The 23,465-nt window shown below is 37.9% G+C and overlaps 1 long non-coding RNA gene across 1 annotated transcript in view; it reads right to left on the bottom strand.

Annotated features, from left to right (window-relative positions):
• Positions 1-1,493: 1,493 nt before the first annotated feature.
• The window catches only part of LOC122679423, a 45,523-nt gene continuing 23,551 nt past the window's right edge, over positions 1,494-23,465 (bottom strand). Inside the window, exons 3-4 of the long non-coding RNA XR_006336398.1 lie at positions 17,863-17,971; positions 1,494-1,685 (exon numbers count right to left, since the gene is read on the bottom strand). This is a non-coding gene — a long non-coding RNA (uncharacterized LOC122679423). The remainder of the gene's footprint in view (positions 1,686-17,862; positions 17,972-23,465) is intronic.

Below are 23,465 nucleotides of genomic sequence, written 5' to 3'. Positions count from 1 at the left end.
GATAAGTCTTTTTCAGGTCAATGGACTTCAATTCACTTAAGGCTCCAGTGTAATTATTAAATCCAATTAGCCACTGAGTTAAATTATTTTCAATCAGCCTTAGGCTATTTACTATAACATCCCCCAACCTGAAATCTGAATAGGAACAAAAGGACCTGGGCAATGAATGCCACTCATTGGTCACTGACACAGGAAAGTGACTTGTTCACACAGCAGGTAAAAATTCCCACAGCCTGCTCACTCTTCTGAGAATATACATATTAAAAAAAGAGAGAGAGAGAAGAGAGGAAATTCTTATCAATGCACCATTTGAGTGTAAATAACAGAAAGGGATATTCAGGATTAAGGGCATTCTGATAACAGGCACATTTTGCAGGGCCCTTTTAACTTGTGTTTGGGATAGGTTCTTAGAGACTGGAAAATGAAATACAGGAAGGATTTAAATTTGATGTAGTGGGGTCTTTAAAAATTTGGCACAAGCCTTTTTGTTCTTTCAGCTTGCCCTTCAAGGTATCACAGTGTGAGAGAACGGAGGCTTTGGGTTCAGACTGCCTAATATCAGCAAACTGTGGACTGATGTCTGTAGACAAGAGGCTTGGGAGCTGAGTGGTTTCTATGGAGATGGGAATTAGTGAGGAAGTGCTTTCCTTTTGATTATTCTCCATCTTAATAGGGACAATTGCAACCATTTATCTTTTTCTGAAGGAATAAGGACATCTCTGGGAACAATAGCAAGACTTGAGTGAGACTGTTCCATGTTAACTATCTTAAAATATCAACTCCCTGCATCTTTCAATAATAAATCATGAGGTCTTGGATGGTGGCCTTTGCCCAAGAAGTATGACTTTAGTTTTATCTGATAACAAATCAGGAATCCTGCATGAGTTTGGTATGTTTTATATTTTAATTATTAGTATGTTATTTGAAAGCTGAGAGTTACACTCAATATTTGTAATGATAATAGCTTGAATTCATATTTAGTCTCTGGACAATACAGACTATTTTCACTTATACCTGAAAAGTAAGAAATATGAATCATCATTTCTATTTTTCAGATGGGGAAACTAAATCATAAACAATGGAAATGATGTTTTTCACAATCTGTGGAAAACGAGTGTGGGGATATACATAATGTTCCTGGAATTGAAATTTAATGACTTTCCTTTCTACATTCCCATGAACATTTTTTCTCCTCTTATTCTTTACTAATACATAACTGTTGTTAATGTTGTTTAGTTGCTAAGTTGTGCTCTTTTGCAACCCAAAGGACTGTAGCCCACAAAGCTCCTTCTGTCCATGGGATTTCCCAGGCAAGAACACTGGAGTGGGCTGCCATTTCCTTTTCCAAGGGATCTTCCTCACCCAGGGATTGAACCCGCGTCTCCTGCATTGGCAGGCAGATTCTTTACCACTGAGCCACCAGGGGAGCCCAGAACACTGAGGAGAATTTTTTTAAAATCTTATTGGTAAAATCAAGCTGTTTATTTGGGGATTTGTGGTGAGCTTGCAGGGTCTCAGAAGAGGAGAGTCAGTCATATACAATGAACCCTAAGAATGTTGTCCCAGGGAGAAGTCGTGGGCTGTGACCTTGTCCAGAGCTGACCCCTTGTTAGGAAGACTGGAGCACAAACAGGCTGGTAGGACTGTCCACTGCTGCATCTGGGCCTGGGCCTGCTTCAATAGACCTGAAGTCAATGAGAATGAGAATAGTGAAGCCGCTTCTCTGGGAAAAGGTGATGAGAATCAAAGTGAAGGAAATTGGTAGGAAGTACGGGAATCTATCAAACAAAATGATAGACTAATATATGTATATATATGAATAATTTCCAAAATTTTGAGGCAACAAAATTAAAATGTTTCTCTGTTAAGATCTTTTGGGCAGCCTTTCCCTAAACATGTTTTCAGAATCTCCTTTAAGAAATAGAAGTTGAGTTATTGCCGAAGACTGTCAGCACCAGGACATGGAGGTGTGATGCATTTAGACAGTAAACTTCAGTTTTTGACATTACATAATCAGATCAAGTGGTGCTGGCCTCATGGAAATTAAAGAGAGGGGGATTATATTTAGCTTATTTTCAGACTAGGCTTAGTGGGCATCACAGACAAAGATATTAATTTTTCAGATGAAAAGTAGACTGTTAACCATGCACAAAAGATCATTTGTGCTACCCAAATCTATGCTAATCTCCATTCCAAATCCCTTAGCAACTGTTACTTGGTTGGAAAGGTTTAATTTTCATGAAAGGAAGAAAACTTTTGGAACATGTTACAGTGAAATGTAGTTTTGGAGCACTGAGTTGTTATTATTAAAGATATTAAAAATTACATAGTGATAAAGTGATTATTTAACATGAGTTTGAATTATTCTTGAAATGTAGCAAAATCTTCCTAAATTTGCTACTCAAATTAGATGCTGTAATTCCTGCATTGTCATACAACACAGTAAGTAACAGAAATAGAAAAGTATAGAACAGCATGTGAATTGGAAATAAAAAAGGCTTCCCACAGTTTTCAAGTAGATATTCATTCATTCATTATCTTACTCAACAAATGGTACATGAGTATCTCTTATGTACTAGATTCTAGACATGTAGAGGAGACAGATCTAGTGCCTGCGCTAAGAGCATCTATAATCTAGTGGGAATGTGAATTTATAAACTGATAAATATTTGAAATATAGTCATTTTTATGGTGGAGTCACGAGTAGTTTTATTTACACAGTTAAAAACTTCAGTGTGGAAAAATGGAAAATTTCTGGGAAAAAATAAAATGTACTATTATTAAATCAAGAAGAAATAAACTGTATTGTATTAGTAGTTTTAAAATATAGCAAAAACAACAAGAAAAACAAATAAAGGGAAAAAAAAGCATTTTGGGGTTGCTTGTCCAAGATTCAGGTCATTTATAGGCACATTTGCCCAAACATTTAAGGAACAGATAATTTGTGTATTTTGCAGCATATTAAAAAAAATATTTATTTTATATATATATACATATTTGTCTTTTATATATATATGCATTAGTGATTAAATAAAGCAAATAAGCAAAAAAGGAATTTTTCCCATTTTTTTAATGAGAGTAATATAAATTTGATAACAAAACCAGACAGGAACAGAACAAGAAGGAAAATTATGATCCATTATATTTATGAAATAGATGTTCATATTAGATTCATATGTATGTTTGTGTATGGTTGTGTATTGAGTATGTGTGAACATTTTAATGTGAACATTATAATGCTTCATACTCAAGTTTAGCTTAGGAATATAAAAGAGGCTTAAAATGAAAGAATTTATTGAAGTAATTCTCTACATTAAATATTTGATGACACTAAACACTTGGATTATTTCAATAGATGCAGAAAAATCTTCTGATAAATCTCTGCTTTCTTTCATTATAAAAACTCTTCACAAAATAGAAATAGATTGTATTTCTTTTACTTGATAAAAAGAATTCATCAAAATTCTATAGCACATAGCATACTTAGTGATGAGAAAAAGAATTTCCTTTGAAGTCAGGAACAAGAGCAAGAATTTTGCTCATCATCACACCTGAAGTACAATCTAGTTGTAGTAAAACCAGGGGGAAAAAGGCATAAAGGTTGAAAAAGCAAAGCAACATTTTCAACATTTACACATTGCATGTATATATTTGTGATTAAAACTCAGGAGGTTTTAAGAGAATTCAAGAGACTCTTACTAGAACTAGTAAGCAAATTTGACAGATCCTGAATAAAATAGCAGCCTACAAAAATCAACTGTATTAACATGCCACAGCCACAAATAACCAGATAACATAATTTATAATGTTATATTTTATAATAGTAATAAAAACTCTGATGGGCCTAAGTATAAATCTAACAAAAGACATGGAGTGGTTTCAGCTGTTAGGAAAAGAAAAGCTGAACTAAATCATGAGGACATTTATTGTTTATTGAAGAAAATGTTTGAAGATAGTTTGTTTTGGCAGCTTAATACATCAGTCCTGTTGTGGGACCTTTGTGCTGGTTTTGCTTGGCCATCAGGGCTGGTTTCGTGGGCATATGACCTGTAAAGTCACTTGAGCCTCCACACTCAAGGGTTCTGTGCTTGGGTTAGTGCTCTCCTGTTCTGTTTGGAAAGTCTTGATAATTTTATATTTGAATTTGTATTTAGTAAATGACATCCAGTAGGACATATGTGTAAGCAGAGGAGATATGTGGAAATTGTGTTTCATTCCTTGCATCATCTCTGTGATGACCCATGAGCACAGAATTTCTGTTGAACTAGGGGTGGCACAGTTGGTAAAGAATCTGCCTGCAATGCGGGAGACACAAGAGACCTGGGTTCGATTCCTGGATCGGGAAGATCCCCTGGCAAAGGAAATGGCAACCCACTTCAGAATTGTTGCCTGGAGAATTTCATGGACAGAGGAGGCTGGCAGGCTACAGTCTATGGGGTGGTAAAGAGTTGGACATGACTGAACTTGAGCACACATTTCCAGGATGCACGGGAATTCAGTGAGATTTAAAGTTAGTGTTGATTAGGCATGTTCCATCTGACAAAGGCAGGGAGATAACAGCCCAGAGAGGCTAATTTTCCATTCAAACCAGGACTTGCTTCAGATACAGAATGGAGGCAATGGCATTCTGAGAGACACAGACAACTAAGGGTCCCAATTGTATCCTGTCTTACATCACTTCCCTATATATTAGACATTTCATTTATAATGAAAGTGATGACAAGAGAAAAGGGAAAGATAGGGCAACTCATTGTATCTTTTTCTTTCAGTCTTTCCTTGCATGCATGCTCAGTCTGTCCACCTCTTTGCAACCCCATGGACTGTAGCCCACCAGGCTTTTCTGTCCATGGGATTTTCCAGGCAAGAATGCTGGAGTGGGTTGCTATTTGCTCCTTCAGGGGATCTTCCCAACCCAGGGATCAAACACGCCTCCTGCATTGGCAAGCAGATTCTTTACCACTGACCCGCCTTACTTATCTGTAAATCCCAGGTAGAGAGTGTTGGTTGAATGTGTGCAATTAGAGACATGAAATAAAGACAATTGAGTTAATCTTGTACAGCATTTCTACTGTTCTGCTAAGAGTGAAATACATATGTGTGTCCAAGCTATGAACTATAAATTATGTAATTTGGGGATTCTGCAAATGAGTTGAAGGTTCTTATATTTGCATTTCAAACTGACATTGCATGATATAGAGAAAATGGTAAAATTCATGCTAACCATTTGAGGTTTTAAGTTTTCTTTACTGAGAACTCTATTAAACTGCAAATAAAAATTACCATGGCAAATCAAGAAAAAGACATGGAAGAAAGGGAAAAGCTTTATATTTTAGTACCTTTAATAGTATTTTATCCCTGCTTTTTAGACAAGGGGCCCCACATTTTTATTTTTGTACTAGACCCTGCAAATTATATAGCTGGCTCTGTCTGTTGTCTTTGGCTTATCTCTTGCCCTCCCCCACCCCCCGTAATAGTTGCCCCATATTTGCAAGATATCAGGCATCCAGTCTACAGTGGAATCAGAAAAAAAGTAGAAGAGTTGGTGACAGCAAGCTTTTCTTTTATGGTCTTTGCCTTTATTGGGAATCTAAAAGTCTTTTCAGAAAAGTTTGGGCCCCATGGATACTTAAAGTTGCAAAATAATGGAACAGTAAGCATCTGGAAAATAGACCCAGCCAAGGCAATGTCTGGCTACAAATACTGTCCAAGTCAGAAGTTGGTAGGCTTTTCTATAAAAAGCCTAATTGGCTATCTGGTCAGGCTCTTATTTATTTATTTATTATAATCAGAGGGCAATTGTTTTACAATGTTGTGTTGGTTTCTGCCCTGCAGCAACTCAAGTCAGCCATAGCATATATATATATATATATATATATATATATATATATATATATATATACACACATATGTATATATATTTATATACACACATCCCCTCCTTCTTGAGCCTCCTTCCTTTCCCACCCCCATCCCACCTGTAGGTCATCACAGAGCACTGGGCTGGGCTCCCCATGTTATATGGCAGCTTCCCACTAACTATCTGTTTTACGCATGGTAGTGCATATATCAGGCTTCCCTGGTGGCCCAGGTGTTAGAGAATCTGCCTGCAATGCAGAAGACCCAGGTTCTATCCCTGGGTCGGGAAGATCCCTTGGAGAAGGGAATGGCAACCCACTCCAGTATTCTTGCCCGGAGGATTCTATGGACAGAGGAGCCTGGTGGTCTATACTCCAGGGGGTCTCAAAGAGTCAAATATGACTAAGCGACTAACACTTACTTACTCAGTGCATATATATCAGTGCTACCCTCTCACTTCGTCTCACCTTCTCCTCCCCACGCTGTGTCCACAGGTCCTTTCTCTATGTCTGTGTCTCTATTCCCGCCCTGCAGATAGCAGATAGGTTCATCAGTACCATTTTTTCTAGATGCTGTATATATATATATATATATATACACACACATATATATATATGCATTAATATACAATCTTTGTTTTTTTTTTGGGTCAGATGCTTGATGCAAGAGTTTGCTGCTGTAGTGTACATGTAGATATAGACAACATGCAAATGAATGGGCATGGCAGTGTTCCAAGAAAAACTCTTTACAAAAACAGGAAGTGGACAGATCTGACCAATGGGCTGTAATTTCCTTAGTCTTACTTAGACTCTTATGTAGATGGGGAAACAATGGAAACAGTAACACACTCTTTTTTTTGGGCTCTCAAAATCATTGCAGATTGTGACTGAAGCCATGAAATTAAAAGATGGTTGCTCCTTGGAAGAAAAGCTATGACCAACCTAGGCAGCATATTAAAAAGCAGAGACATTACTTTGCTGACAAAGGTCTGTTTAGCAAAGCTATAGTTTTTCCAGTAGTCATGTATGGATGTGAGAGTTGGATGATAAAGAAGGCTGAACATTGTAGAACTGATGCTTTTGAACCGTGGTGTTGGAGAAGACTCTTGAGGGTCCCTTGGACTATAAGGAGATCAAACCAGTTGATACCAAAGGAAATAAACCTGAAATATTCATTGGAAGGACTGATGCTGAAGCTGAAGCTCCAATACTTTGACCAGCTGATATGAAGAACTGACTCATTAGAAAAGACTCTGATGCTGGGAAAGATTGAAGGCAGGAGGAGAAGGGGATGACAGAGGACAAGATGGTTGGACGGCATCACTGATTCAATGGACATGAGTTTGAGCAAGCTCTGCGAGATGGTGGAGGACAGGGAAGCCTGGCGTGCTGCAGTCCCTGGGGCTGCAAAGAGTCAAACTGACTGAACAACAGCAACATAGAGCTTTATTTTGCTTTGGTTACTAAGTCATGGACCACGGGGTGATGCCAGTAAACAGGTGCCACTTATCGAATGTCTACCATTCATCACCTGAGGCTAGGCTTGTTGCCATCTCTAAAAATATTTATATTTTGTTATCAAGGAAGATAAAGAAGTTTGTTGGGAAGACAAGAAGCAGAATCTGCTACAATATAAACAAGAATTGATTCAATGTTACAAATACATAGACATAAATATTTAATATTATAAAGATTCACTTTTCCTGAAATTTATCCATTAATATCATGTGATTCCAATTAAAATTCCCAGAGATTTTTTATGGACTGTGCCAGTTGACCCTTTAAAATTCAAATGGAAAAAAACAAAGGATTAAGAATAGCCTGTACATTTTTGAAAATTGATAATAGAAACACTGACTCAATGGACATGAATTTGGGAAAATCTGGGAGATAGTGAGGGACAGGGAGGCCTGGCGTGCTGCAGTCCATAGGGTCACAAAGAGTTGGACACAACTTAATGGCTGAACAACAATCACAAATAGAAACACAGGGGAATTTGGCCTACCAAATTTTGATACTTGTTATAAAGCTGAACTAATCAAGATAGTAATATTGTTTCTGGATTATGAAAACAAAGTCATCAGCAGAAGAGAGTGTTCAGGAACAGATATGTGCATATTTTGTGGAGGAAAGCATTTCAAATGGGGAAAGGATGGAGAATTCAATACAAAATGCTGGGGAGAAAGAGTTATTTCCTCAGAAAAAAATTAGATTCTTATCTCATCCTAATCACAAAAATAAACTCCAGGTCACTTAAAGACATATGTGAAAAGCAAAATATTAATATTTGGAGTAGAAATTTAAAACTTGAAGTTAAAAAAAAAGAGAGATTTAAAAAAATAGGACAGGAAAGGAATTTTTTAATGAATCTGTTTTTATTAACATGAAAAATTTTCATAAAATAAAAGACATCAGAATCAAAGTAAAAAGACATTCCAGGGAGTAGTAGACATTATATAGCACAGAATGAAAAAATAGTTTAGTCTGGAACACATAAAAGCAATTGGAGAAAGGCCTGTGAATATGAACCAGAAATTCTCAGAAGAAGGACCCTGAGAGGCCCACAAACATGTGAAATTGATTCTTGGTCTTGCTAGTATCAGGGAAATGGAAATTAAGCAACAATCAAAGTTTATGTCATACCCGTTAGATAGGCAGTCATTTAAAAAAAGTGACAGTTCAGAAACTGGCAAGCACGTGGAACAAAGTTCTCAGTCACTGCTGGTGGGTTTATAAACTAGCACAACTAATGGTGGTGATCACTTTGTAATGTATAGAAATACCGAACCCCTGTGTTGTGCACCAGGAGCTAAAATAAGATTGTCGGTCAACTATATCTCAACAAACAGATTCATAGAGAAAGAGATCAGATTTGTGGTCACCAGAGGCAGGGGGTAGAGAGATGGGGAATTGGATGAAGGTGGTCAAAAGGTATACATTTATAGTTATACAATAAATAAGTATTAATACTAGGGAAGTGACATACAACATGATCAATACAGTGAACACTGCTGTATGTTATGTATGAAAGTTATTAAGAGAGTAAATCCTCAGAGTTCTCATACAAGTTAAAAATACCTTTTTTCTTTTATTTTGTATCTATATGAGAAGATGAATCTTCACTAAACTTCATCATGCTGTACACCTTATACTTATGCAGTGCTGTATGTCAACTAATCTCAATACAACTAGAATAAAACAAAGCTTAAAAAAATTAAAAAAAACTAGCACAACTTCCCTAGAAGGAAAACTGATAAAGGACTGTAATGTTAAGGATGTACTTGGTAGTTTCTGTGTGTATACAGTATGCACACACACACATGTGCACACAGACACACACCCACACACACACACACAGAGGTAATGATTCTCTTGTTTGTCAGATCTAAACTCTCTTTTTACAACAAAATCACCCTCTTTTTAATTTCAGACAAAAGTCAGTATAATGCCATTATCTAAATATAAAAGAGAAATATCATCATAAAATATGTATTTCAATATATAGATGTTTGGGAATAATGAAGAAGTACATACCTGCGTAGGGCTTCCCAGATGGCGTAGTGGTAAAGAATCCACCCGTCAATGCAGGAGACACAAGGGATGCTGGTTCTGTCCCTGGGTAGGGAAGAACCCCTGGAGGAGGAAATGGCAACCCAGTCTAGTATTCTTGCCTGGAAAATCCCATGGACAGAGGAGCCTGGTGGGCTGTAGTCTATGGGGTCACAAACGGTTGGAGGTGATTTAGCGACTGAGCGCACATACACATACCTTCATAGATTACGTGAATGGGACTTCTAAAAACAGACTGTTGTTTTAGCCACTCAAAAGTTAAGTTACTGTTGGTGATGTAATTTTCCAAAATGGCAAGTTCTCCCAAATTAATAAAGTTGTGAACAAAATATGATCTTTGCTCAATTTACAGTTATATTTAACATCCAGAGTATATGGCAATAGTTTGTGTTTATATGTATAAAATGGAGTAAGGTTCTAGGCTTGGGTTACTTTCAAACAGGTTTTTCAATTACACAGAAGCCCTACTGGAGGATACAGGACAAGTCACTGCTTTTGACTTCAGCACAGGAAATGCCGGGAGTGCCAGCCGATCACTGTGGGAGCCAAATCCTCCCCCACAAAATGTTCAATTGTCTCCTAAGAGCTGATCCTGCCCCACTGGGAGCCACTGCTTGAGAAAACCTCTTATGTGGGCACAGGGAAAAATGGGAAGGCATTTTCATTGCTACATTCTTTGTAATAGCGAATAATTGCAAACAACTGTCAACACAACAATAGTCTCTATATGTATGTATGTGTCTATTTATCTATCATCTTTCTATCTATCTGCATGGGTGTGTGTATACTTTGGTATACTCATATAATGAAATATCAGATACTGAAATAATAAATTAGAGTTTCATTAGCAAAATGGATATAGCTCCAAAATACAATGTGGTAAGAAAAAACAGGTTGCAGAGTACTGCAAATAATATGACACCATTTAAATAGAGTTTTAAAACATATGTAACAATAGTGGTTTTTAATGTATCCTCTATATTGAGCAAAACCATAAAAAATGTGTATGAGAATTAGAAACATCCAGTTCTGGGTAGTGGTTACATCTGGGGAGGGAGGAAGAGAGATGTGATGGGCGGATAAGCAGTGGAATTTAGCTGCACTCTCTATTCTTAGCAAATAAGATGTATAAAGAAAATACCGCAAAACATATCTTTCTATATTTGGCAACATACTAGTGCTATTTCTTAGTGCTATTTTTCTCTATGATTTTTTGTTGGTGTGAAAATCATTCATAATACCAATTTTAATTGTCCTTTGATGGTAGCCTTTGATGTTTTATAGGACATAACCCTGTCTTGTTATTTTTTTGTGCATAGAATGATGTAGATTGTGAGTCCCTTTCAGACATTATTCCTTACTGAACCTCCAGCTTGAGAATGAGACAAAGAGAGCACTAAGAATCTCACCACCTCCCATAACTTGGTGAGGTTTGGGACCATTTGACTGTCTTAAGCCATATGAGGGCTCCTCACGGGACTGTGACACTTGGGTGTCTAGTGGCTGGGACTGCACTCTTCTCTGGTTCCCTGACTATTTCTGGGATGGAAGCCTTGTCCTGAATCCAGCTTTTGGGGCCCAACCCTGATGCTGCAGTGTCTGTTCCCCCTGCTCCTCACTGTATTACAGAAAACCAGACAGCTCTCCTGTCATTGCATCATCATGACTGCCTCTACTAAGAAACCCTTCTGCCCCACCATTAAGGTGGGCCATCTTCTGCTCCAACACCAGCCAGGATCAGGTCTCATTTGTCACACACCTCAGCCCTCTGCAGCAGGTCGTACTTTTGGAAGCTTCTTGCCACCTTGTTAGTTCCTGAGTCTATTCTTATCACATTCCATGACTAGGCTACCTGGACCCTCCTTGTTTATGTTCATTATTACAACATTGTTATTAGACCACCCCCTTAAAATGTCTTAGTTTGGATGATGAATTATATGATCGCTCAATTCACAAGTCTTGGCTTATGAAGCATCTTTACCAAAACACACTCAGTGTTCTCCAAAGTAGATTCCAGTTAAAACAATAGCTGAAAGTAAGCTTGCATTTGGGGAATGCAGAATGCTCATTTATTCTTTAGGTCTCCAAATAAAGAGCATGCAGAAAAATCTAAATGTGGTATTATGTACACTGGAATTACAATGATCAGTGGTGAGGAATGTTACACATACTATAGTAGTGTTTTATAGTCAAGAAATAATTTTAAAATGTAATTTTATAAATTAGAATTAACTTCAAGTTAATTATCATCATAGCAAATACTCACTTGGATTACAGTGTTATTTTTTTGTTGGAGTATAATTGCGTTACAATGTTATGTTAGTTTCTGCCGTACAACAACATGAATCAGCTATATGTATACATATATCCCCTTCCTCTTGAACCTCACTCCCACCCACCCCTCTAGGTCATCACAGAGCACTGAGCTGAGCTCCCTGTGCTATACAACAGCTTCCCACTAGCTATGTATTTTACACTTGGTATTCTAATGTTCATTGCAGCACTATTTATAATAGCCAGGTCATAGAAGCAACCTAAATGTCCATTGACAGATGAATGGATAAAGAAGGTGTGGTACATATATACAATGAAATAGTACTCAGCCATGAAAAGGAATGGAATCGGGTCATTTGTCATGTTGTGGATGGACCTAGAGTCTGTCATGAAATGTCATCTCTTTATAAAGGAGGAGAAGTTGCAGAATTACAGTCATTGGCAATTCTGTTCTTCTAGCTCTTTAGGCTAAAAAGGTGGAGTCATCCTTGACAGTTCTATTCCTCCCATACCTCAAATCTAATTCATTAGAAAATTTATCAGATTATATCCCAAATCTGACCACACCTCACCATGGCCGTCATGGTGCAAGCTGCCATGGTGCAAGCTGCCATCATCTTTCTTGAGGGCTATTGCAGCAGTCTTCCCCTAGGAGTGCCCCTACCCCAGCCTTTGATCTCCTCGAGGTTTTTCTCCTGGGTGAATAAATCACAAGACTCCTTGCTGTGACTACTCCATTGGATTCGCAATTCAAAGAAATCTCAAACCTCATCCCCTCTTACTGTTCTCTAGCAAGACTGGCTTCCTTATGCTTCCTGAAACACATGAAGCTCCTGCCTCAGACCCTTTGCTCTTTCTCCCCGTGAATATGTCCCTGCAAGATGTCTGTGTGACTGCTTCCTTCCCTCCTTCCAGTCTCTTAACAATTTTCACACCATCAGAATGGGTGTCCATGGTGACTCTACCTAAAGTAGCACCCCCTCCCATTGTTCCCTCTAACTCCCACCACTGTTTAATTTTTTTATAACGCTTCCAACTCCTCACAGGTTTGTTGATATTGTTTAGTTGCTTACTCATGTCTGACGCTGTGACCCCACGGACTGTAACTCGCTAGGCTCCTCTGTCCAAAGGATTTCCTAGGCAAGAATATTAGAGTGGGTTGCCATTTCCCTCTCTACCTGACATGTTACATTTTTATGTATTTATGTCTTATCCCATTAGACAGAGACATTACCTCTTATGGAACTTCCCTTGTGGCTCAGACAGTAAAGAATCTGCCTGCAATGCGCAAGACCCAGGTTTGATCCCTGGGTTGGGAAGATCCCCTGGAGTAGTGAAAGGCAACCTACTCCAGTATTCTTGCCTGGAGAATCCCATGGACAGAGGAGCCTGGTGGGCTACAGTCTATGGGGTCACAAAGAGTCAGACACAACTGAGCGACTAACACTTAACCTCCCAAAGCAGAACGTAATAGCATAATAGCAGTGAGTGAGGTTGGCAAGTTGAGTATAATCCTGGTTGTGTCATTGAGTCAGTGTCAGTGTCTCCCACATCTAATTTGTGTGTGTGTGTGTGTGCATGTGCACACATGTGCAATATTAAAAGGTAGTATGCAGCAGGTGCTTCATTTGACCCCAGAAAATCCACGGCTCATTCTTGGTTTTGCAGTGACAGTACAGCAGGTGGATTTCTTGGCTCTGAAGGCAGATAGCTGATCTGCCCTTCCTGCCATGCACCCTGAATACTCTTGGAAGCATAAAAATTGATGTAGAGTTCCGGCAGTGCTGGAACCTAGGAATATCAAATAATGAATTGCCAGACACTGGGAAGAATTTCAGTAACCACAACAGAGATGGGGCTGGATTGACCACCATCAAAGTATGACCACCATACTTTGAAATTGCTGAAACAGAACAGCAGAGTCAAGCAGGAAAAGGTCAGGACACCCAGGTGTCCAGCTTGGAAGCTGACAGTCCATATGCTCTTTCTGCTGATGGATTAAAAAGGAGATATAAAAATGCACATTTAAAAAATTAAGACCATTTCATTATAACCTGACTTACATTCAGTGCCATCCAGCATGTTGTTTTATTTTGTCTAATATTTATAAGTACAGAAGATATATTTATAATGTGTAATATGTAATATTTTATGCATAAGCTGTGATATGGGCTTCTCTTAAAATCATTTTCAGATTGTGTAGTTTTGATCTATACATTTTTATGAATGCATTTCAGCATACATATTTTTATCAGGTGTGTCGGTATTTCTTCCAAAACCACATGGCAATTCTAAGAAAGATGAGAAAAGATTGCCAGCCCTGGCATGTCTTGGGCCAATTCAGAGGTGAAACAAAGCAGAGACAACTACACAGTACCACATCACAGCGCCTTCCGTGGGTGGCCGCATCTGTGTTCAAGGCCAGCTTCATGAGAATACAACCTGTACTGTTGCATGGGAAGTCTTGCTCAGAAGCTCTTGGTTTGCTCCTCTGCTGTTGCCATCTTGAAATTCTTAATACTTTAACATTTGAGATTTTACATTTAAACTTGAGTTTTATAAGAAACAATGGAGTGGAACTTCCCTGGTGGTCCAGTGACTAAGACTAAACACTCCCTATGCAGGGTGCATGGGTTCAATCCCTAGTTAGGGAATTAGATCCCACATGCTGCAACTAAGAGTTTGCATGCCACAACTATGCAAGATCCTACATGCTGCAAAGAAGATCAAAGATCCCACATGCTGCAACTAAGAACCAGTATAGGCAATAAATGATTTTAAATATATATATATATATATATATATATATATATATATGAAACAATGGAGCAAGCATGTATGTGAAGAGAGGAGATTCAAGTGGTATGTCTGCTATTTACTGCCATGCCATCTATATACAAAATCACATCCTCATCCAAAATCACTGTGGATGGTGACTGCAGCCGTGAAATTAAAAGACACTTTCTCCTTGGAAAAAAAACAATGACAAACTTAGACAGTGTATTAAATAGCAGAGACATCACTTTACCAGCCAGAGTATGTGTAGTCAAAGCTATGGCTTTTCCAGTAGTCATGTACAGATGTGAGAGTTGGACCATAAAGAAGGCCAAGCACTGAAGAATTGATGCTTTCAAATTGTGGTGCTGGAGAAGACTCTTGACAAGATCGGGCGCGTTCAGGGTGGTATGGCCGTAGACTGGAGAAGACTCTTGAAAGTCCCTTGGACTGCAAGGAGATCAAACCAGTTGATCCTAAAGGAAAGCTGAAGTTGAAGCTCCAATACTTTGGCTACCTGATGCCAAGAGTCGACTCATTCGAAAAGACCCTGATGCTGGAAAAGATTGAGTGCAGGAAGAGAAGAGAGCAAAAGAGGATGAGATGGTTGGATGGCATCATGAGTCAGTGGACAATGAATTTGAGGAAACTGGGAGATAGTGAAGGACAGGAAAGCCTGGTGTGCTGCAGTCCATGGAGTCACAAAGAGTTGGACACAGCTCAGCTACGAAACAATAGCAACAACATCCTCATATAGCCTTCTTCATGCTTCAGGAGCACAGAACCCCAGGGGGCTTGGTGTATAAGAGCTCAGTGAGACTCAAAGAGCACAATATGTTACACTGAGTAAGTGGAGAGGACAGCAGCCCCAGGAGCCACACCCTCCAACTGAAACTTGGTTTGACTTCAGAGAGAAGGCCGTGGTGGTCTAAGAAGCGTGAACACCTAGTGACCATGGTCGTATCCCTTCTGACTGTTAATGGGCTGCGCTGTGGCCCTTCCAAATTCATATGTTGAAGTCCTAATCCCCAGTACTGCAAAACGTGACTATATTTGGAAATAGGTTCTTTGAAGAGATAATTAAGTTAGATGAGGTCGTTAGAGTGGGCCATCCTCCAAAAACATTACAAGAAGAAAACATTTAATGCAAACATCAAAAGACATAGGGAATACCATCTAAAAATAAAGAGAGAAAGCACCTCTGAGCCAAGGAAAGAGTACTGAGAAGAAGTCAGCACTGCCATCTTGGTCTTGAACTTCTAGAACTGTGGGAAAAAAAGTATCAATTGCTTAAGCCACCTCATCTGTGGCATTTTGTTATGTTGGCCCTGGCAAACTGATATATTTACCATGTTACTTCCCTGTATTAGCCAGTCACTTATGTGAAAATGATGACATAGATGAAAGGGGAAGATAAAGCAACCCATAGTTCCTTTTCCTTTAAGTTCTTTTTAACTCATTGAGAAGTCAAAAGGAGAAAGTGCTAGTTGAATGTGCATGAATCAAAGAGTGAAAGAAAACAGCGGAGGTCATTTTGTGCTGCACTTCCAGTGTTTTGATATATATACACTATCGTGTGTAAAATAGATAGCTAGTGGGAATCTGCTCTATAGCACGGGGAGCTCAGCTCAGTGCTGCGTGGTGACCTGGAGTGGTGGGATGGGTGTGTGTGGCGGGGGTGGGTGGTGGAGGAGGTCCAAGATGGAGGGGATATATGTAAACATACAGCCAATTCACTTCCTTGTACAGCAGAAATTAACACAACATTGTAGAGCAACAATACCTTAATTAACACATACACAATAACATGCATGCATTGTTTTGTTAATATTAAGCATTCAATGAGATAGTAAATGTAAAAATACTTCCTTCAGTGTCTAGATAAAATTGATGATAACTAAAACTATTTTGGGCTTGGGTCTAGTCAATAAGAATTAACGTAAATAGAAAAAAAACCTCCCTTAAAAGCAAATATGTATCATGTTAAATATTGCAATATTAGGTATAAAGTCATATATTAATGAAGATTTGGAAGTTAATGGAAGGAGTAGGTAAAAGAAAAGGTCTAACATCTCTTCTTGTGTTGGGACTATCAGAGAAACTTTTTCTCAAACTTGATTCAGATAAACAGTAAATCTTACCTCTTTCACTCTGGATCCAAACTCTCTTGCCTTTCTAAGTATGTTGATTGATTTAACCTTCTCTTCTAAGTCATCAATGGTGTTCTTTATACTGGATCATTCCCATAAGCATGTATATACATTCTAGTGCTTCCATTTCAGAAAGCAGACACAAACTCAAGACAAACAAAGAAAGTCCTCTCTTGACCCAGCATCCCTTATCAGTATCCTTTGATGGTGGCTTGTTCTCCTCTACTGGCCTTTAAAGTTTAAGGCTTCTGGTCCTGAGCCCTCTCATCTTCCCTCCTCTCCCCCTGCTCTCTTCCCCTCTCCTTTCTTCCCCTTTTGGTTTCCTCCTCTAGATGGTTTCAGATAGTACAAGGGCTTTGAATGACATCTAAAGCTGATGACCTCCAAGTTCTGTATCTACAGCGTGGGCTCCATCCCTGATATCTGACTGATAATGGGTGAGCCGCTTGTGTGTCACTCTGCCTTCCATCCCTGTCCTCATCTCTCTTTCTTCCCGTGCATGTGTGCTAAGTCTCTTAAGCTGTGTCTGACTCTGTGTGAACTTATGGACCATAGCCTTCCAGGCCCTGGGATTCTCCAGGCAAGAATACTGGAGTAGGTTGCCATGCCCTCCTCCAGGGGATCTTCCCAACCCAGGGATCAAATCCCTGTATTTATGTCTCTTGCACTGGGAGGCGAGTTCTTTATCACAAATGCCACATGGGAAGCCCACACCCTCTCTTCCAGTGGTCTTCACAAAAACTAATGGTGGCTACAGATCTAGCTTTCCTCTTTCTTTTTCCTCTCATTTGTTGTTTTAAAAATCCTCCCCTTTCTTTCCATTTTCACTGTCACCATTTTAATTAAAGCCACTATCATCCCTTAACTGAGAAACTGAAATTCTCAGCTCTGGTTTTCCTCTTCCACTCTTGCCTCTCCCCATCCCATGAGAATAACTTTTTAAAAGAGAAATTAGATTATGTCATCTTTACCTAAAACACTTTGGTGCCTTCCTGTCCTCTATGGTGGTGGTAGTGGTTTAGTCACTAAGTTGTGTCCGACTCTCTTACAACCCCATGGACTGTAGCCTGACAAGCTCCTCTGTCCATGGAATTTCCCAGGCACTGGGAGTGGGTTGCCATTCCCTTTTCCAGGGGATCTTCCCAACCCAGGGGTTGAACCCAGGGTCTCCTGTATTGCAGGTAAACTTTTCAACCTGGCATTAAAATATAAAAGAGAGAGATATAGTTAATTTTTACCTGGAGTCTCTCGAAAATTGAGAAAGAGGTTACTCCTTGGGCACTTGAATGGTCAAAATAAACACTCTTGCTTTAATTCTTTATTTTTTCTTTTTGGGTAGTTGGTTTCCTAAAGGATAAAAAAAATTATGAAGGGAGCAGATATTATGCAAGTTGTCTCCAGAGAACATATTATGTTCAAATCATTTTAGGAGCAAGAAGGAAAATTGGATAACCTATCCTCTCAGGACCATATGTGACCCATGGACCAGCTGGAACTCTATTTGAAGAGTTCTTCAGAGGAAAATCACATAGCTCCTCTTGTAACTCAGGGGATTCTATCCTAATGCGCCTTTCCTGCTTCAAAGTGTGAGTAAACATGTTTTAAATTTCTCCTAGGTACCATAAATTGCACCACAGGGGACTTCTAGCAATAAAAGGTCATGCTTAATTAGAGCAGCGCAGAACTGCTATTAGTTGTGGTTTCTTTGAAAAAAAGAGATAAAATAATTCACCTGTAATTTTTAAAAAATTGAAGTATAGTTGATTTAAAATGTATTAGATTCAGGTATATAGCAAAGTGATTCAGTTTATATATATATATTATTTTTCAGATTCTTATTCTTCAGATACCTATAATGGTATAGGCTATTACAAGATATTGAATAGTTTCTTGTGCTATATAGTAGGATCATGTTGCTTATCTATTTTGTATATAATTGGGAAGTTTAAAAATTTAGGTTTGAGCTGGTGGACACGATGTAGTCAGGGGAAGTTCTTGAATGAAGAAGTGATGAAGTGGAAGGTTTTAAGGATAGTTATCTCTGACGGAAAGAAAAACAGCTGAGTTTTTGTCATAAACTAGGCTTGAAAATCTGAAAAGGGAAGGGAAATGACTGAGAATGGGAAAAAAAAAAAAACGGAACATTTTGGTTGAATTTGAGAAACCTTATGGAAAAATACTTGAAAAGACTTTATTACAGAATGATTTGGAAGTATGTGGGAAACCATTTTCAATTTTACTGTGATACTATCTCTAACATAACGTTTTAAAGGTTATATTTTTGCTTCTCTTTGAAAATTAACTTGTGCTATGATTCCCCAAATAGTATCACTTTTTTCTTTTTTTTTTAACTTGAATGAAAGATCCTTTAAATTCTATGGTGCTTTACAAATTTCAAGTTTCACACACAAGATTTCAAACAATCCAGTAATAACTCTTTTTTTCCTTGCTACCCGCATCCCCTCTCCCCATTGGTAACCACTGGTTTGTTCTCTATATGTCAGTCTGCTTTTTTTTGCTGCTGTTGCATTCAGTAGTTTGTTGTATTATTTTAGATTTCAGATATAAGTGATATCATGCAGTATTTTTGTGATATCATTTTCTCTGTCTAATGTCACTTAGCATAATACCTTCCATGTTCATTCATGTCATTGCCAATGCAGAATCTCATTCTTTTTATGACTAAGTAATATTCAATTGTATATATATATACATACCATATCTTCATCATTCATTTGTCTGTTGATGGACACTTAGTTTGCTTCCTTACCTTGACAACTGTAATAATGCTGCTGTGAACCTTGGGGTGCCTATATCTTTTTGAAATAGCGTTTTTGGTATTTTTTCAGATATACACCCAGAAGTGGAATTGCGGGTCATATGGTAGTTCTTTTTTCAGATTTTTGAGAAACCTCTGAGCTGTTTTCCACAGTGGCTATACCAATTACATTCCCACCAACACTGTATGAGGGTTCCCTTTTCACTACATCCTCGCCAACATTTGTTATTGGTGCACCTTTTGATGATAGCCATTCTGACTGGTTTGAAGTGATACCTCAAGTGGTTTTGGTTTTCTTTTCCCAAATTAGTAGCAATATTGAGCATATTTTTTTCAAGATCTCCAAATTATGAATTTAAGTGAAAAAATCAGCAGTAAATAGTGGTGAGAAAGAATGCTGACTAGGGAAGTATAATGGTGTTTTGAGTTTTCCACCTGCTGGGCTCCATATATTGGTATATACCATTCATTTAAAGTGTGATGCAGGTGCAAAAAAGCATGATAAATACAGGTTTGTGGTGCATGAAAACACCCAGCCTTATCTAATCATCTTTGAAGAAAAGACTTGGAAACAGAATTGCTTGGCCAGCCTCAGATGCTATAATGATCAAGAGAAGCCAACGATGGAAAAAGAAATAGAGTAATCAGAGAAAGACAGCATAGTGAAAAGAGGATTGGATTTTGGGTTAATCCCGATTCTGCCCTTTTTTGGGCAGTTCTCTTAGGCTATCATTAGGAAATTTTCTCCCAAGTCCATGGAGCTGGACATGAGGAATTCTCATTCTCTTAGGGCGTGAAGATTTGATGTTCCCAGTTAGAAAGTGTGGGAGAGTTTCAAGAATAAAATATTGGTTACAATTGTCAAATACAAGGATTTCCCTCATGGTCCAGTGGTTGAAAATCTGCCTGCCAATGCAGAGGACACAGGTTTGATCCTTGTTTGGGGAACTAAGGTCCCACATGCTTTGGGGCAACTAAGCCTCTGTGTCACAGCTCAAGAAAAGCCCACAGTCACAGTGGAGACCCAGCACAGTCAAAAATTTTTTTAAAAATTGTCAAATACAGACATTCTATCCATCCACTCCCCACACTTCAAAATTAGAGTACCATAAAAACACTGATGATCTTGTCACTAAAAGTATCTGCATAACAAATAATGTGGTATGCTCCATTAGAATTGAATGAAACAATTAAGTTTTATAGTCTGGTAAATTTTTCTTCTGTCATTTGCTTCCCAACTTTAAGATGCCTAAGTCTCAGATGGGCAGACATAATTTTCCAAGTGCAAAAATAAAGAAGGAAGACATCTTTTCTGTATATAGAGTACTGTCCCCACTTGGAGATATCGCAGAAGGTTGTAGGTGGGAGGCAGTTTGTCACAATAGTACCGTTGAAAACTTAATGTCTTTTGACTCTAGAGGATTTTATTTTCATATGAATGGATTTGATTTTGCTAGACTGTCTCTGTTTGCAGGAGTTTTCCAGATCTAAGTGCTCTGGCTTTTTTCCCTCTGTTTCAAAATGATATTCAAAGGCCTAGTGTGTAAACATAACACTGAATCTACCTACTCCCTAAGCCTAGGGCTCTGACACATTAATCCAATTCCCTTACCAAAGGAAAGAAATTCAAACCTACTTAACATTGGTGTTTGACGGAAAAATGAATTTTTTCCTCAGCTGAATGAAAAAAAAAAGTCTTGCTAGCACCCTATTTAACAATGTATTAATAAAGTTCTTAAGAGTCATTTTATTTTTAATCTTTCATGGAAGGGTAATTTTTCAATTTAGTTACTTTTTTATTTGTGAAGAGAAATTTGACTTTGGTTTCTCTGTTTAGTGAAAGAATCTTGCTAATTAAAGCAGTTGGTTTCCTTAACATTTTTAAATATTAAATGGTTTTATTCATTTTTTTTAGGAGACAAGAGTCCTACTTTTGAGACAGTAAAAATTAAACTTATCAGATTCTCCTTTAAAGCACTATTTGAAAAGTATAGCCTGAATCTATATAAAATATTCCTTTTTTGTGGGAAAAATTTTTTAATTGAAGTATACTTGATTTACAAAGTTGTATTAGTTTCTGATGTACATCAAAGTGATTCAATTGCACACAAATGTATTATTTTCCATATTGTTTTCCATTATGATTTATTACGGGATAATGAATATAATTTCCTGTGCTACACAGTAGTAAACACTACAGTACAGTATGCTTTCTATATAGCATTATTTATCTATTTTATATATAGTAATTTGTAGCTGCTAGTCCCAAGCTCCTAATTTATCCCAACCCTTCTTTTAATGTTATTATTATGTACTTTGGAGTCAGAGATTCAAATCCTGGCTCCAGGAACTTTAAAGTTGGGTGACAGGGAAAGTTACTTAAATTCTCATGGTCCCATTTTTCCTGTGTATAAAATAAGAAAAATAGCATCTATCTCATCAGCTTGTTGACAGAATGCTGTTGCTGCTGCTGCTAAGTCACTTCAGTCATGTCCGACTCTGTGCGACCCCGTAGACGGCAGCCCACCAGGCTCCCCCGTCCCTGGGATTCTCCAGGCAAGAACACTGGACTGAGTTGCCATTTCCTTCTCCAATGCATGAAGGTGAAAAGTGATATGGAATTTAGAAAGATGGTATCGATAACCCTATATGCAAAACAGAAAAAGAGACACAGATGTACAGAACAGTCTTTTGGACTCTGTGGGAGAAGGCGAGGGTGGGATGATTCGAGAGAACAGAATTGAAACATGTATATTATCTGTGGTGAAACAGATCACCAGCCCAGGTTGGATGCATGAGACAAGTGCTCGGGCCTGGTGCACTGGGAAGACCCAGAGGGATCGGGTAGAGAGGGAGGTGGGAGGGGGGATCGGGATGGGGAATACATGTAAATCCATGGCTGATTCATGTCAATGTGTGACAAAACCCACTACAATATTGTAAAGTAATTAGCCTCCAACTAATAAAAATAAATGAAAAAAAAAGTGAAAGTGAAGTTAACAGAATACATGTATGCAATTGGCATAAAAATACCTCTCTAGTGATACTCTCATGAAATTGTTACTATTAATACTATCTTACATAAACAGAAAATTAATAAGGAACATTATAAAATCCAGAAAGTCAAAACTCAAAACAATCTCTTCAAACTGAATTGAACATACACTAGACACAGTAGTTTGTTTGCTTTTTTTTCCTTTTAAAATATCTGGAATGGTCACAGATGAATAAATGTTTCACTTTTAAATTTCTTATTATATTTGTCACTATATTCTTGTGAATTTCTAGAGAACATTTGAAAAGATGTATCACATATCTTGGCTAGAGAAACTAGTGTGGTTTCATAATTGGTTGGGAAATGTTTTAATAAGAAAATATTTAAGAATATGTACCTGTTCTTCTATTTATTTATATACCTATTTATGTCTAGCCTCATTCTAAAAATAATGTGAGGTAGTCATTAGAAGATTAAAATTTGGCTAGTTAAACTTAATAACCAATGGAAATAGAAATTAGATGTTGCTCCAAAAAATTATATAGGGAAAATAAAATATACATTTACACATGAAGAGTTCTAAATTACTTAGGATAAAATATGTTGAATTACTCTATGGAAAAACAAAACTTAAAATCTGAAGAATATGTCTTACTAAAGTTCTCTTAGCTTTGCAGCTATAAAGATTAATTTGAAACAAGACAGTTTTTCTGGGTACCAAGGAAATTCAGCAAAATACCTCCCTATAAAGTGCACAATAGCAAAGACCCTCTGATAAGTGAGATGGCAATATGATAAATATTTCTGAAAAACAAGTTTTCCTTACCAGATGAATAAAAACAGATCTAACAAGAAGGCAAACTTAGTTGTATATTTAGTGAAGATTTGTGTCATCTTTAACTGTACCAAATGGTACTATTTTTTAAAAAACAACCAACCAATAAGGATTAAGGACTTTATTTGCCTTAAATATGCTCGTGAGACAGTCATCAAGACAGTATGGTACTGGCACAAAGACAGAAATACAGATCAAAGGAACAGAATAGAAAGCCCAGAGATAAATCCAT

This window comes from Cervus elaphus, chromosome 21 (assembly GCF_910594005.1).
Source record: "Cervus elaphus chromosome 21, mCerEla1.1, whole genome shotgun sequence".
NCBI lineage: Eukaryota > Metazoa > Chordata > Mammalia > Artiodactyla > Cervidae > Cervus > Cervus elaphus.
Note: the sequence above shows the minus strand (reverse complement) of the source record. Positions and strands in the feature narration are given on the sequence as shown.